The sequence below is a fragment of the Elephantulus edwardii genome, unplaced genomic scaffold, assembly GCF_000299155.1.
Source record: "Elephantulus edwardii isolate Elephantulus edwardi_28Jun2011 unplaced genomic scaffold, EleEdw1.0 scaffold00352, whole genome shotgun sequence".
Taxonomy (NCBI): Eukaryota; Metazoa; Chordata; class Mammalia; order Macroscelidea; family Macroscelididae; genus Elephantulus; species Elephantulus edwardii.
In genome coordinates, this window is record NW_006400102.1 from 1617500 (window position 1) to 1625540 (window position 8041).

Consider the following 8041-nt stretch of genomic DNA (forward strand, 5'->3'; position numbering starts at 1 on the left):
AGGGATGATAGAAAGAGAATTGATGCCTTTGAGTTGTGGTGCTGGAGAAGAATGTTGACTATACCATGGACTGCTAGGAAAACAAACAGGTTTGTCCTGGAGAGGGTGAAGCCAGAATGTTCTCTGGAGTCAAGGATTCTGAAGCTTCGTCTGACATACTTTGGGCATGTTGCAAGGAGGAACTGGTCCTTGGAGAGGGACATCATGTTTGGGAGAGTACAGGGACGGCGCAGGAAAGGAAGACCCTCGATGAGATGGATCAATTCTGTGAGTGGAGTGGTGGGAATGAATGTGTTTGAGACAGCGAGGTTGGCTCAGGTTAGAACGGCATTTAGGGCTCTTGTACATAGGGTCGCTATGAGTCGCAAGTGACTCGATGGCACATTAACAATAACAACTAGGATGCTTTGGGCAGAATATTAAATGATCCAGAATGCATTAAAAGAAGATTGAAGAAGCATACAGAGTCGCTGTACCAAAAGGAAATGGGTGACACAGAAGACTTTGATAAAAAAAAAAAAGTATGAACAAGAGCTTGTGGTGATGAAGTAAAAAGTTCAAGCTGCTCTGAAACAAGGCTCCAGGAATTGATGGTATACCAATTGACATGTGTCAACAAACAAACATTGCCCTGGATGCACTCAGTAAGTTGTGCCAAGAAATCTGGCCAACTGAGTAGAACAGATCTATATTTGTTCCCATTCCAAACAAAAAAGGATGACTCGACATTGTGAGGAAATTATAGAACAATATAAGTCATATCACATGCAAGGAAGATTCTGCAGAAAATTATCCAAAAACAACTGGAAAAGTACATCAACAAAGAACTGCCTAAAGTGCAGGCTGAGTTTAGAAGAGGCCATAGTACTAGGGATATTATAGCTAATTTTACATGGATCTTGGCTGAAAGCAGAGAGTACCAGAGGAATGTGTTTCATTGACTATGCAAAGGTGTTAGACTGTGTGGATCACAATAAACTCTGATAAGAATTGAAATCCCAGAACACTTGATTGAAATTATGTGAAACCTATGCTTGTTGGACCAGAATAGTCTTCAGAATAGAACAAGGAGATAGTCTTCAGAATAGAGCAAGGAGGCCCCCTTGGGGGCGTCGAAAACTCAAAAACAAGAGGTCTGCTGTGGCCTCCAGTTTGGCAGAGGCTGCAGAGGCAGCGGAGCTGCAGGTGGAAAGGCGGGTCTTGCGGGATCAGCGCTGCGCTCCAGCAGGACGGTAAGCGCACTGGCAGCGGAATGAATCCTGGGCTGTGAGGCCACCGCAGCAGTGGCGGCAGAGGTGGCGACCGAGGGGAAGAGTCGGATGCCGGTCTGGGGACGCAGCTGAGGCGGCAAGGCTTCGACCTCAGAGGCAGGCCCACGGTGCCCCCGCAGCGCCCAGTTCCCTCGGGGTCGCAGCATCTCCGCTGCCGGTCGTCTGGGGCAGGATGAAGGATTTGGGGACAGAGGACTTGGCAGGCCGTGAAGGGGTCCAGCTCTTTGGATTGTTAAACCTCTACTTAGAACAAGAACAAAGATTTCAACCTCGAGAAAAAGGGCTGAGCTTGATCGAAGCTACACCAGAGAATGAAAACACTTTGTGTCCAAGATTGAGAAATGCCAAAGTAGAAGATTTAAGGAGTTTAACAAATTTTTTTGGGTCTTGCACTGAAACCTTTGTCCTGGCTGTCAGTATTTTGGACAGATTCTTGGCTCTTATGAAGGTGAAGCCTAAACAGTTGTCTTGTATTGGGGTATGCTGTTTTTTTACTGGCTGCTAGAATAGTTGAAGAAGAATGCAATATTCCATCCACTCATGATGTAATCCGGATTAGTCAATGTAAATGTACTGCCTCTGACATAAAACGGATGGAAAAAATAATTTCTGAAAAATTGCACTATGATTTGGAAGGTACTACTGCCCTAAACTTTTTGCACTTATACCACACTATTGTATTTTGTCATCCTTCAGAAAGAAAAGAAATACCAAGTCTTGATAAGCTAGAAGCTCAACTGAAAGCTTGCAACTGCCGACTTGTGTTTTCTAAAGCAAAACCATCTGTATTAGCTTTGTGCTTTCTCAATCTGGAAGTGGAAACATTGAAATCCATTGAATTATTAGAAATACTCCTACTTGTTAAAAAACATTCCAAGGTTAATGACACCGAGTTCTTTTACTGGAAGGAGTTGGTTCCTAAACGCTTAGTTGAATATTCTTCTCCTGAATGTTGCAAACCAGATCACAAGAAACTGGTTTGGATCGTTTCAAGGCGCACAGCCCAGAACCTCCATAACAGCTACTGTAGTGTTCCCGAGTTGCCAACAATCCCAGAAGGGGGTTGTTTTGATGAAAGTGAAAGTGAGGACTCTTGTGAAGACATGAGTTGTGAAGAGAGTCTGATCAGCTCTCCATCCAGTGATCAAGACTGCACCTTCTTTTTCAACTTCAAAGTGGTGCAGGCACTGTGCTTTCCATCTTTGAAGTCTTACTTGTTGTGTGTCAGAATTCAAAGTGTTTATACAGGTTTCAAAGCAATAAATGGGGAAGTAGGTAATTTTCTGGTCCAGCCCCCATCTAGTCAGGAATTGCATAGACTAGAACACCTACCTTCTATTTATTATTCTTCAGATCAGATCTGGCCTATTTTCATATTTAATCCTAAACCATCAAGTGGATTAGTGCCTCTTAAAAATGGAAAATATTGAAACATTGGCACTTTATTTTCCTGTTGATCTTTAGCTACTTGGGGGTGGAGGGAAAGGGCGGTTACCTTCAATTTACTACTTTTCATGAAGATTTTTAAAGATGCATAATGTAGGTTATCTTGAACTTTTTATAAAGCCTTCAGGTATCTATATTTAAACATATTGGGAGTGTGCAAATGCTTCCTTAGCAGGGACAATGGATAATCCTTTAAGGTTTATCTTAGATCTTTCCCCAGCCCCATTTTCAGAACAGAGAATATGCTCATAACAGATGTCAAACACCTTTTTGTTGGTTTGCTTTTTAAATTCAGTGTACTAATCTGTTGCAGATCATAGGAATTTAGAAATTATAGTATCTACATTTCTGTGAATTTTAGTATATAATGCCTTCATTGAGGTTTCTGCTAAAGCAGAATCATTGACAGGCTCTTAGATATTTGCATTTCTAATGATTTAGTATTGTCGGACTATAGTATTATTTTGATGTGTTATTAAAACAGTCCATAATCTGCTAGTTTTGCATGCGCCTGTACAAAAGCAGTATGGGAGGTGGATCAGAACTAGGTAACTATGGCATTGATAAATGTCCTAGAATATCTTATCTGATTTTCTTGTATTAAAAGAATGTCTGAATGATTGCGTTTTACTTCTTTTTGTAATTTCTGTTTCAGAAATGGTATTAGTGAATGGGTGCCAAGATTGAATATGACCTAAGGGAAAAAAGTGCTTGTAGTGTGCTAGCTTTAAGCCTGTGTGGTTATTCATCCATAAGAATGGGGATATATGCTCTGTACACTTAAGATTTTGTACAGAGAATTTTTTAACTTAATGAAATATATATAAAAATGTAAATCTTTAAACATGTATATAAAATACTGTATTTTTTATCTTGTGTGTGTGATAGTGTAGTCATTGCATGTAAATATAATTTATTGTGTATTCCTTATTATAAATAATACATTGACAACTCCGTTTTTTTTTTTTTTACTGGTAAGTCATCATTCATGGAATGTTCTGAAATGGAGTTCTTGAAGTGATACAGATTATAACTCAGAATAAAAATAGTAATAAATTAAAACAAAAGAATAGAGCAAGGAAATACTGTACTGTTCAAAATCGGGAAGGGTGTTTGACAGGGATGTGTCCTATCTCCATGCCTTTTCAATCTATATGCAGAACAGATTATCCAGGAGGCTGGGTTGTATGAGGAAAAATGTGGCAACAGGATTGGAGGAAGACTTATCAGCAATCTGCATTTTGCAGACCATACAAACCTGCTTGCTGAAACTGAGGAGAACCTGAAGCCCTAGCTGCAGAAGGTCAAGGACTGAAGCCTCCAATATGGACTAAAGCTCAACATCAAGAAAACAAAGATTCTCACCACTGGGCCAATTGGTAGCATTATGGTAAATGGTGAAGAAACTGAGATTGTTAACAGCTTTAGTTTGCTTGGCTCCACAATCAACATTCTTGGTATCAGCAGCTGGAAATCAAAAGACTATTGCTTTGGGAAGGCCTGCTGTCAGGAACATCTTCAGAGTTCTGAAGAGCAACAGCATCAGTCTGGAGACCAAGGTGCACTTGATCTAGGCCAGAGTCTTTACAATTGCTTGCTATGCATCAGTTGTTGTTGTTGTTATGTGCCATCGAGTCACTTGCGACTCATAGCGACCCTATGTACAACAGCCCTAAACTCAGCTCTGTCCTGTGCCAATCGCACTGTCTCTGACACTCCCATCCCAATTATCCCAGTCACTGAATCAATCCACCTCATAGAGGGCCTTCCTCTCCTACGCTGTCCCTCAACCCTCCCAAGCATGATGTCCCTCTCCAAGGACCGGTCTCTCCTCAGAGATGATAGAAAGAGAATTGAAGCTTTTGAACTGTGGTGTCAGAAAAGAGTCCTGAATATACCATGGACTGCCAGGAGAACAAATAGGTTCATCTTGGAGAGGGTAAGAGCAGGCTGCTCCTTCTGAGGCTTTGTCTGACATACTTTGGGCATGTTGCAAGGAAGGAACAGTCCTTGGAAAGGGAAGTCATGCTTAGAAGCATGGAAGGATAGAGAGAGGAAGATCATTGATAAGATGGATTGATTCAGTGACTGGGGTAATGAGGATAAGTGTGTCAAAGACAGTAAAGTTGACACAGGATAGAGCAGGTTTCAGGGCTATTGTACACGGGGTCTCTATGAGTCGCAAGCGACTTGACAGCACATAACAACGATAGCACACTAAATTTGTTGTTTCTCTGAATGTTCTGCTAAGCAAATAACCTAAGAAGTTGGACTATGAAGAACACAACACCAGTGTTGGAGAAGGGTTCAGTGAAAATCTGCATCATGCAGTTGATGCAATTTTGCTTATTGGAGGAGTAACATGAATAATTCTGGACAATATGCTTTGAATAGAGGTGAAGGGCATTTTCTTTATGGCAGAGATTTTAATTGTTGTTGTGTAACTCTTGTAGAGGGGAAACTATCACAGCAGTTGTAAAAAAAGCCAAGAAAGAAGTTTTTGGTTTTATATATAAAAAAGATTAAACAAATAAAAAGGATAAATAAATGGGAAATAAGAGCATTGCAAGCAGCACAGTTCCTTCTGAGACTTTTAACAGCTCCATTTTTTTAGATTTGATTTTAATAATTTTAATGAACATTTACAGAGACTTTGGATTTCTGTTCATCCAATGTTGCACTTTTCTCCCTGCTCAGACACCACCCCCCACCCCCACATTTGCTCCTCTCTTTGAAAAGTAAAATTCTTTCTTTGGTATAAAATCCCCCCACACCCCTCCCACCGCCCCAAGTACAATCCACTACGCAACCTTAATTGTGGACTCTTGTGATAACCATAATACCCTAAAATATATCGTTTTTAAATTATTCTCTCCCTCATCTGTTTCAATACAGTATACACAATTTATCCAGTTTTTCTCAGTCTTACCCCAACCCTGATATCAGTCCCATTTTACAGCAGTGGCACCATGCAGTATCTGTCTTTTTGCGGCTGAGATATTTTACTCAGCATAACGTCCTCCAGGGTCACCCATTTTGAATAATATTACATGAGTTCCTTATTTTTCAATGCAACATAGTGTTCTATTGTGTGAATATACCACAGCTTCTCTATCCATTCCTTTGTTGATGGGCACCTGGGTTGTTTCCAACTCCTTGCTATTGTGAACAAAGCCGAAAAAACATGGGTGTTCAAGCTGCTTTTTTTTTTTTAAAAAAAAATACCAAAAACCAAGGAAAGATTGGATAAGGTCATATACTAAAAAAAATGTTTACACATATGGCATACAAGTTTCTTTGATATAAGCTGACAACATAGTTACAAAGTTATTTTTGTTCACACATATGAGAAGGTTAAACAAAAGGTGAAAACCTCAGGGGTGATGATGTGTAGGGATACTTATGTGGCTATGATATAAATGAAACTGGCTCTAGTTTAAGTGTTCTTTTGTTCTATATTGAGGTTGCTGCTTTTCAGATGCACAAAAGGAGTCGCACTGTTAACCCAAAGGAAGGCTGTTGGAATTCACCAGCCACTATGGGCAATCTCCCCCTGTGCAATTTACAAACTTTGGAAAACTGCTTGAGTGATTGCTGTGAACTGGGTTTGACTTGATGATGATGAACTGTGTTATTGTTGTAAGCTATATGGAGGGAAATCCAGTATTATAGTTCATATTCAAAAGGATTTGTCCTGCTAATGCAAAGACCACACCTCTCTGATATGTGCTCCAGGGGAGAAAGCTGGACAACTTCCTCTGTATAATTTACAGCCACCGAAAACCCACTGGAGGGTCAGCTATGAGTCAGTATTGACTCAATGGCAGTGAATTAGTGAGGAAAGCTATATGTCAAGGATAGAGTAATGTTCTTAGGGGGGATGGATATAGGAACCTTAGAGAAAAAGGAAGCATGGAGAATTATTATCAGATGGCAATTTTAACTCAATGTCACTTCAACATGCAGGCAAGCAGCTATTTCTGCCCGGCATAAGTGGCCAGCGCTTTAGTGCTAAGGCACCCACTAGCATTATTCCTGTCCCTTGCCACAGGGATGCAGGTGTGGTGAGAGCTACTACATCAGCTGCAGTCCCCAGTGATGACACTGAGCAGATTCCTTGCCAATCTTTTTTGGGCATTGTGCGAGGAACAAATAAACTTTGTTGCTGTTCATTTCACCAGCATACCTATCTGACCCTGAATGATAATAATAGAAGTGAATGATTTTTTTTGAGCAGAGACCAAAGGCCCTTAATGAATACCAGTATCATAATCGAAGCTGTCAGTGCTTTGCAATGGATCTGTGGGATTCAGGGCTGCTCTTCTGTACCCAAGTTTCTTCTTATTTAAAAGCCTTTAGTCCAATCATCTTGACTTTTACTGTCTCTTTTTTTCTTTTTTTAGTTCAAATCAAGTCTTTCAAAATAATTTTTTAAAAGATTTTTATTTTATGTTGGTTTACTGATAAAGTTTGTATACAGTGTGTTTCACAATATTCTTCATCCACAGTATGTTTCATACAGTCATTTCATTATGGGTTTCCCCCCATTCATTATGTTTTATAAAATTAATTACCACTGGACCATGACCACCATTACCTTGTCTTTCCAGTTCTCCCAGATCTTTCCCATTTCCTCTACCCTCTTCCTCCACCTACCCAATTGTGCAACCCTGTGATTTCACCCCTATTCATCTTCACCCCTCTGCTCCCATATCTTCCCCTCCTGGATACCCATACATGCTTTACTACTTATCCTTCTAGTTTTACAATAATGGTCTTATGCAATAAGACTTACGAGGCTGAGTTAGTTCATTCAGCATAATGCTCTCCAGTCTCTCCCAAGTTACACAGTATTTTCAAAATTGTTGCTCCTGAGTGCTGCATAGTATTCCATTGTGTGAATGTACATTATTTCTAAATCCATTTGATTGTGGTTGGACATTTGGGCTGCTTCCGTGATCTTGTGATGGTGAATAAAGCTGCTATAAACATTGGTGTACAAATCTCCATTTGCATCTCAGTTCTAATTTCCTTAGGGAAATTATTCCTAGGGAAATGATTAGGAAAATATATTCCTAGTAGTAGAATAGCTGAGCTATGCAGAGTTTCTATGTTCAACTTTTTGAGGAAGCATGACACTGCCTTCCAGAGTGGTTGTACCATTTTACAATCTCATCAACAGTGTATGAGAGTTCCCATCTCCCCACATCCTCTCAAACATTTATTGCTTGCTTTCCTGTTAAACTTTGCCACTGCTACTGGAGTAAGATGGTATCTCATTGTGGTTTTGATTTGCATCTATCTTATTGCCAGTGATTTGGGGC

At 40.1% G+C, this 8041-nt stretch overlaps 1 pseudogene; it reads left to right on the forward strand.

Annotated features, from left to right (window-relative positions):
• The first annotated feature begins 1443 nt into the window (after window positions 1-1443).
• Window positions 1444-3415, forward strand: LOC102877381 (annotated as a pseudogene).
• The last annotated feature ends 4626 nt before the right edge of the window (window positions 3416-8041 follow it).